The sequence below is a fragment of the Nannospalax galili genome, unplaced genomic scaffold (genome assembly GCF_000622305.1).
Source record: "Nannospalax galili isolate Female #2095 unplaced genomic scaffold, S.galili_v1.0 scaffold95, whole genome shotgun sequence".
Taxonomy (NCBI): domain Eukaryota; kingdom Metazoa; phylum Chordata; class Mammalia; order Rodentia; family Spalacidae; genus Nannospalax; species Nannospalax galili.
This window is the reverse complement of record NW_008342393.1, coordinates 3,202,802-3,211,123: the sequence shown is the minus strand read 5'-3', so window position 1 is coordinate 3,211,123 and position 8,322 is coordinate 3,202,802. Positions and strand designations below refer to the sequence as shown.

The following is an 8,322-nucleotide window of genomic DNA, read 5'->3' as shown; positions in this document are numbered from 1 at the left end:
CGCCGCCTAGAGGCCGGTCGGGTTCTCCACCTCACCAGCGCACAACAGAGCTGCTTCGCCAGCCACACTGAAAGAATTGCAAAAACAAAGTCCAGCTTAGGTCAGGGACTCGGCTTCTGCCACCTTTGACTAGTCAGAAACTGCCTCTTCTCTGCCTCATAATGAACCCCCGGAAGAGAAAGGGACCAGGAATTTTAAGAAATATTTATCCTTGTGGCTTACTCAATGGAAGAGTCTCAATTTCAGTTTCTTTTAAGGATATGTTCTGCTTCTATGTCTACACTGCCTGCTCTCACCACCCAGATTGTTCAGCCTCACCGTCCCCCTTCTCACCTTTATGTTATCACTATGTTTTTTTGTTTTGTTTTTTAAATATTTTATTTAATATTTTTATTTTAAGTGTATGAGTGTATTGCCTGCATGTATGTGAGTGCACCCATGTCGTGCAATGCCGCGGAGGTCGGAAGAGGGTTTCGGATTCCCCTGGAACTGGAGTTAAGGACGGTTTGTAGCCACCATGTGGGTGCTGGGAATCGAACCTGGGTCCTCTGCAAGAGCAGTCAGTGCTCTTAACCGCTGAGCCATCTCTCCAGCCCCATTAGCACTATGTTTTAACTTTAAGGAGGGGAAAGGAAGAGAGAGACCATTAGCTAGCCATGTCTCTTTATAGCTTGGCTTTAGGTTTCTTGAATAATTTGGAGATCAACATGACTTTGGGAAAGAATTTGGAAAACATCTGGGGTGCCTAGAAAGAATTGCCCAAATAGCCTTTACTTACAGAATAAACACCAGCTTAGCTAGTGCTGGGCACCAGTCAGGAGGGTACTTGCTGGCACCAGTTTTGTCTAAGGGAGTCTGGGCTGAGCACTTGGAAGCTGACTTTCAGGTGAGGCAACCTTGGAAAGAAGCAGCCAGCATCTGGAAAACAGGTTTGAGGTGTCCTTTGGGTCTACACAGGTTTATTTATTTATTTTTAACCCAGATCAATGTCCTGAGTTCTGGGACTGGGAGGAGGGGAAGCTGCAGAGCCTCTGAAAATACGTGTAAAAATGAATGCCTCCAGGTTTGCTGTTCTAAGGCTGTAACCTCTTCCGCTTTTTCCAAAGAGCCTCTTTCCTCACTCAGGAAGTTACAGAGACCAGGCCCACAGCGGGCTGGGAGCCAGCACACTGACCTACTATTGTGGCCAACCTTAACCAGGCAGCCCTTTAAGAGATGGAAAATAATAGTTCCTAATAGTCTGAGAGCTATTGGCCCTTCTGTCCTGCCTTCACCCCCTGTATGACTTCTAGAGGGATATCCTAATAGAAGGTGTGACAGACCTGGCTGCCTTCACAGTATTTTAACTAGAAATACAGCATGATAAAGACCAAAATGAGGGAATTTAGGTACATAATAAGCTCAGCTGGAGGGGCCTCCCTATGTAATTCCTGGAAAATGAGTGTTGGATGGAAGATACTTCCTGTCCCAGCTGTTAGTTTCCTTTCCTTCCTCTTGGTGCCAGGAAGCCCCCCACAGAGTACTCCACCACACTACTGTTCACCTCTGGCCAAGCCTGGGCAGAATGGGACTGGCTTCAGCCCCATCAGCCTTTCAGAAAATTTTAAAATGATGAGAAACAGCTTGGTGTTTTCTGAGCCCATTCCTTTTTCTTTTCTTTTTCTTTTTTTTAATCTATTAAAAAAAAAAAAAACCTCCAGCAGAGCTTTGGCACTATTTCCTGGAGGGAAGGAAGGGAGTTGGCTAGGTCAGACAGACCTGCACCTGTGTGTGGATGGGACTGAGTACCCCTCCTGGGCCTGCAGCTGAACCTCAGCCCTGTACCTGAGCTAATCTCAGCTCTCCTCATGAGTCTCAGATCCTAAGCTTCCGTGTTTGGGTGAATAGAATCCCTTTGCTGCATCCCCAGGAGAGCACCTAACCTGGCACTTGGGACAGACAAAAGAAGCAAGAAATCTGTAGCGAGGCTCCCAGTTCTCTGGAGCATCAAAAGAAAGGGACTTTTTCTTAGCTTTGAGTCACAGTGACTGGTAGCAAATCCGGATGCCACGAAATTTTAGAAAAAGCAAACGGTCCAGGACAGAAAGAACAGTGGAAAATTGACGCATAGTTAGTGGTTGTTTTAGTCGGATTTTGAAGCTTTTAAGGAGCGGAGGGAAAGTTAGTAAAGCTCAGGGAAACTGGACACCACTCCGCCCTGTCACTTCTGCGCGTCTTAGAGGCCCCTCGGGTTCTCTTGAGCCCCTCCGCGCTCAGCCCACTCAGGCCTGGAGAGTTTTCCCTAGTCTTAACCTTCTGCCGCACACTTGCAAGTACCTGGCAATAAACGGGAGGGGCAGGGCAAGGTCTGGCAGCTAGAGAGGGGGAAAAACTCCTGAAACCCGCATTCAGCGGAGAGCACCGGGGCGTGAAGGAGCGCAGGAAGTCCAGCTCGGCCTTGGCAGGTTGCTGGGAGCCATATCCGGACCTTGGCTGTGCTGGGGGATCGTGATGCTCAGGTTAGGCGGTGGCTTCCAGTCCCCGCCGAGAGGCGGCCGGGGCAGCGCGCACTACTGCATCGAGAGAAGGGTGCGCAGGGCGGCCTTCTTCAAGGCCCGAGGTCCCAAGCGACTTCTCTCCACGCGGACAGAGTCTGTGAAGCCAAGAAAGAAAGAGGCCGAAACCGGGCTTCTCTGGCTCGTAAATTTGTTTCCCTTTCCTTTTAACCCGCCTCCGGACGTGTTTCTTTTCAGGACAGGAGGAGATGTAAACTGTTTGAAGTTCATCAACACGGTGAAGTTTTATTGTATTTCCGGTCCCCAAGATTTATACCCTGCAGGGGAAGCCCTAGGCCAGGCCGACTCCCTCCTTACCTCCGACTTCTCCACCGGACACGTGGCTACTCCAGCTCTTGCAGCCGCCACCAGGGAGGGAGCCGGGTCTGACCTGAATGTGGATGCGCTCTCCCTTCAGACACATGCTCCCGCCTAGCTAGGGCTGCCCAGGTAAGTTCCAAAGAGACCTCCGGTGGCTGGGAGATGATTGAGAGGTGTGCTGCCTGAGCACCTGTGAGGATGTGGGTACCTGGAGAAGTAAGAGTGGAGAGTGTGGGACAGGGACGAGGGGCCCAGACTGGAGGTCAAGAAAGAAAAGGCCCACCTGTCTTCTGCATCCTGATCCAGGTTAGCATTTGGGTTTCACTGTAAATGCAGAATGAGTTGTCTTATCTGGTGCTGCCCAGCGTCTGTGGAGCCAGGGCCCTGGCACATTTCAGCAGGTCGATTTCAGAGCCACTGTTCAAGCCAGTCTGCTGTCCCCTTCAACTCACAGCGCCTATTTGTGCCCTAGAATTTCTGATACTTCCTGACACTGCTTTTTCTATCTTTCTGTCACTTTCTCAGTGCTTCTTGGCTCCACTCTCCTGTCTACCCTCCAGTCTCAAAGCTGGGCTTGGTGTAAAGCTGCAAGATTTGACCTCTCAGAGCTGTTCTGGAAGTCTGGGTAACCCTGGACTGGCCAGATGGTGAGTATACCAGCACCTTCCTAGCAGTTTGAAGTTAAGAATTCTTTTCATCTGGGGAGCCCTCCTGCTGTGGAGACAGGCTGAGAGGCAGACCAAGCAGGTATATCAAAGAGGCCCTGGCCAGGACTCTTGGAGGAGAGCTGAAGTTCCTGGAATCTGAGCTGCCAGAACCAGATCCAAAATACTTTTGCCTGGAATCCTGGGTCCAGTTCTTCAAACACATTGTTTACTAGCAACTGGACTCTGTTGGGGAAAAGTAGAGGAAAATTAAATGGAGGAAGAACAAGCTAAGTGGCTGTTTAGGCCCACAGGATGGCCACGGGGGCCTGCCCCAGTGAGCCCTTGACCTGGAGCTTGAACTGGGACTGCTGAGTGAATTAGGTAGTTTCATGTTGTTGGGCCTGGGTTTTTGAACACAACGACATCAAACCACCTGATTCACGGCAGTTACTGCTTCTGGCTTAGCTGGAGGAGTCAGGCAGGGTGCCTCAGGACTGGTGTGTCACCCTTGCAAATAACAAGGAAGTTTGAGGGCCCTCATCCAGGAGCAGAAAAATGTTCCTTACAGAAGAAATCTGGTGGGTTCTGGGGTGTCACCCCCCTTTTCTGCACGCTTGGAGAGAAAGACAGGAGTGTGAGCATTCATCTCTTCACAGGCTCCTTCAGGCAAGGCGGGGATTGAATTAGTCTGCAAATCAGTCCAGGATGCCAGTCAGGGCTTCAGGCTTCCTGCCTTAGGGTCTGTCTCCTGTCTACATTCAATTCTTCAAGAAAAGTTCTCGCCAACTGCACAAAGGCTTGATTTCCAACAGGGAGACATGGGGGGAGGTGTCCTTGAGGTCTTTGTAGTCTTTGGGTGATGGGGTTCAACCTCAGCAAAAGTTTCAAGCCCTCAGAGGGGCCAGTAGGTCCTATTCTGAAGGACAAACTTTGGGATCCTTTGCAGTCTTAGTCTACAGGCCCTCAGGGTCCCTCCTAGGACCCCCACCCCAGTGGGACAGGACTTCCAGAAAGGGGGGGTCCTTCCCTTCCTAAATGCTAGCCTGTGGTTTCACTCAGGTCCTGAGGGCTACCCTAAAGGGGCTTGACTAGCAGGGGAACCCAAGCTGCTGTGCAATTCTCTATAAACTGATCTAGTGGTGAGGTTGAAGCTGGAGCAGGGCAAAGCTATTTTGCCCTCTCTGACCCCAGTCCTTTAAGGCTGCTGCTGGCTCTATGCCCAGGAAAGGAATAACCAGAAGTGCTGGTGGAAGGAGGGGTCTTGCCAAAGCATAGGCTAACTTTTGTTCCCAAACTTTCTCCCTGCTTGAGGCAGAGGAAATGTGCAAAGGGGCCCAGGAAAGAGGTCCCCGACCGGATGGGACTCTGGCGCCAGGCTGATTTAGAGGGCCAGGGGATCTTTGAACAAGAGGCCTCTCTGCTAAGGCAGAAGGGCACAGAGAGACCCACCCCCAGAGCAGAGGCTATTCAGATATTCAGGGCTTCAACTCACTGCCCCATAAGGAAAGGCCCTGAACTCTGTTCCTTGATTTTCTCTAATCATCGGTGTGGGCAAAGCTGTCTAGAATACCCTTGCTGCCTTACCTTGCTGCTCCTCCGACCTCTAAGAAACCTACCCAGTCCCTTGGAGCCTGACCATCTCCTGTCCCAGGCTCCCCCAGGCCACCCCCTCCCAGGAAAAGTGCTGTAAAAAAAAAAGAAAGAAAGAAAGAAAAAAGAGGAGATGTTAGGGAGAAAGGAGGAAATAAAGTCTTTGGAAGGCAGAGAGCTTTACAACAGCTAAGGGTTTTATGGAAGCAATTCTGTAATAACCTTCTACCTGCTCGAACCCTTTCCGCTCCGCCTGCTGCCCACCCCGTTTGGCCTCCTGGATGCCCCCTCCCAAAGGACTCAGCCACCTCCCACTGTCTTGGATATCCATGATGACTGAAAGTTGGTAAGAAGATTCCTCAGGTCCAATGGGGCCACTGACCTCTCCTTCCTTTCACCTCTGACATCCTAAGAGGGAGGCTTGCCAGAAGATTTCATTATTTTGCAATTAAGATCCCCACTTGGGGCTGTGGAAGCATCCAGGGTTGAGCCCCAGTATACAGATTTGATGTAATACCTGTTCGGAGCTCATTTTGGATAAAGGGTGCAACGTTTTGGGATCTCCGTTTTCTGCTCCAGTAGAACAAGTGTCTTCAAACCTTACTGTGTCCCAGACTAGGTCTGGACTCTAAGGTCTGACTCTAATCCTGGGGTCAGAAGAAATATCTTCAGTGCTTGGGGTCTAGACTGGGGACTTGGACAGTTTTGTTGTATACATAGCAGTTTTGTTTTTGTTTTTTTGCATGACCTTCACAATTACTTGAGGATGTTCACAGTTTGTCTACTTTTCCTTCATATTTGTATAAGACACAAGTAACAGTCCTTCCACCCCTGTGCGCATCACTACCATGAAATAAGCATCACACAATGCACACTGTCCCTGTAGTTTAAGGCAAGATACACAGTAAAGGATTTCATGGTTGGACAACAAAAATCACCAAATTTCATGACCTCTCCTGGGTCGGTTTGAGGTATTGCCTTCATCTTCTAGAGAAATGTTCTGGTAGGATGTTGTAATAGAATCCAGTTTTAAGTCACACATGTTTATTTGAAGGTTTAAAGTGTATTTTGCTTGAATATCAAGTTAAGAAGCAAAATTTCATGTGCGGCTTTCAAATCAGTTAATATTTTATAGACAAAATTCAAACACATGAATGTCTAGATTTTTATTTCCTCCATAGGTGTGTGTTTTTTTTAATGTGCACACCAGCATTTGGGTCATATTTTTCCTAGGAGCAGAATTATTCACAGGGACTATAACACATATCTACGTGTGCATGATTAGATGCCTATGCTTAGGCACATACGGTATTATGTTTTAGAAGATTATTACATATACTGTAAACAGCCTAGAGTATAGCATATTTGGACACTGGGTTCCCCTACAGAAACATTGATTTGAAATAGCCATAAAGGATAAACATTGAGTCACCATAACATACACCAAATTCAGCTTTAGCTTATTAATTAAAAACAATTTTCTTTTTTCTCATTTGTTTTCCTTTAATTTTTTGCTCTTCTACTTTCTTTTCTATCCCCCAGATTTTCTCTTGTTACTGACAAAGATCCCCCAAAATCTCCCCCAAAGAGCAGGCACTCACCAGCTGGTTCTGGTCAGCATCAGTCTATGCTCTCTTCAAACTCAGCCTCCTTGTTCCTGGCGACCCTGGGCCCCAGTGTGGCCAGGGGCTTTAGCTTTTTCTTGCCTGCTTTTTCCAAGCTACAGTCACTGGCCTCAGCTGTGTTCAAGCAAGTCTCCAAAGCAAGAAATGACAAGAGGTTAGAGGAACACAGGATTTTTCTTCTTTCTCTTTAGGATTGGGGGTGGGGTAAAGAGCAGTTTTGCTCCCAGGACAAAGTGACCTCCACTGTAGTGACTCTTACTAAGTGTCTTTAGAGTCTGAGTTCCAGGGGCCACATGTTTGCTGTGCTCTGGTATAGTAGGTACCATTGCCAGGGAAGGATGAAAAGATTTGAGTTCACAGGCTCATAGAGCATCCCAGTAAGGGGCGCACACCCAGATGACCATTCCGCCATTTGCATCAGTTGAAGTTGAACTCCAATTTGAGGCAGCAACCCCTTCTAAAAAGTTTGGCTCCAGTGAGGCTCTTTGCTTGATAGAGTCTCATGCCCACCAGGAGGGAGATGAGGTGAGGGTACAGACTCCAGGGATTGGGGGCAGATTCATTCTCTTTTACATTGTTCTCAGCTCCAGCTTCTTGAGCAAAGACTAGTCTTAGAAAAGAGGCCTGGGTCTCCTCCTCACCCAGTCCTGAGAGCCTCAAGGGACTGAGGACGGCTCCCTAGGCAGTTAGCAACCCACAAATCAGAGCTCTACTGGATTATTTTAGCACAGGGCACAAACCATGAGCCCAAATGTTCTTCCTCTAACTCCTTTCCTAAAGGAAGTGATCCTCCTGACTTCTCTCTCTGCACAGAAAGGCTTACAGCAAAGCAGGGGAGGGGAATGGGAGCCAGGAGGGCGACAGGCAGAGCCCAGTGCTGCACAGCTTGGGTCTTAAGACTAGCCTAGCTCTCTGGGTTTCCATAAATAAAAATGCCCCAGCCCACAGTTCACGTGTCCTTTTGGGCCCTAATTTATATACTACAGAAAATCATATACTCAGTTCGCCATGCTTCATAACGCTGTTATTTATGGCGGGGGAGGGGGGAATTTTTTTTTTTTTTTTTTTTTTTTTTTTGGACTGAAGACTATATTTATTACAGGTAAAACTGACAGCAGACTCCATATGTCTAGCAAACCAGGAACAGGTGCTTTGCCTTAACTGTGATTCATTCGCTGGCGGCCCAGCTTCTCCAGGAGGAGTCCAGGGAGGTCCCTTGACTTTCTCAAGCATTCAACCACTACTTAGAAGAATTTGCATCAAAATTTTGTTTCCCCACTTGGGTCCTATGGAAAAAAGCAGATCTTCACGCCGTTTGGTTCCGGATCTGCTAGGCTGTCTTTCTCCAAGAGCAGGGGTGGGGGGTGGAATTGGAGGGGCCGGCTCGGCGCCAGCATTGATCTTTAAAAAATCATTTTGAAATCGCCATAATGTGAAGAAATATGGCGCTTCGCCCTCGTATTTCACATGTAATGACACGAGATGGCTTCATTTGGAAAGAAAAGCGGGCGGGAGTGTGTGTATGCGTGTGTGTGCGCGCGCGCGTGTGTGCGTGTGTGTGTGTGTGTGTGTGTGTGTGTGTGTGTGTAGGTGATCCTCAGCCTT

The 8,322-nt window shown here is 48.5% G+C and overlaps 1 long non-coding RNA gene across 1 annotated transcript; it reads left to right on the top strand.

Moving 5' to 3' along the window:
- The first annotated feature begins 2,486 nt into the window (after nucleotides 1-2,486).
- LOC108491096 lies at nucleotides 2,487-8,101 on the top strand. Its single transcript, XR_001872562.2, has 4 exons — nucleotides 2,487-2,984; nucleotides 3,381-3,502; nucleotides 5,390-5,438; nucleotides 7,820-8,101. It is a non-coding gene; the product is annotated as an uncharacterized LOC108491096 (long non-coding RNA).
- The last annotated feature ends 221 nt before the right edge of the window (nucleotides 8,102-8,322 follow it).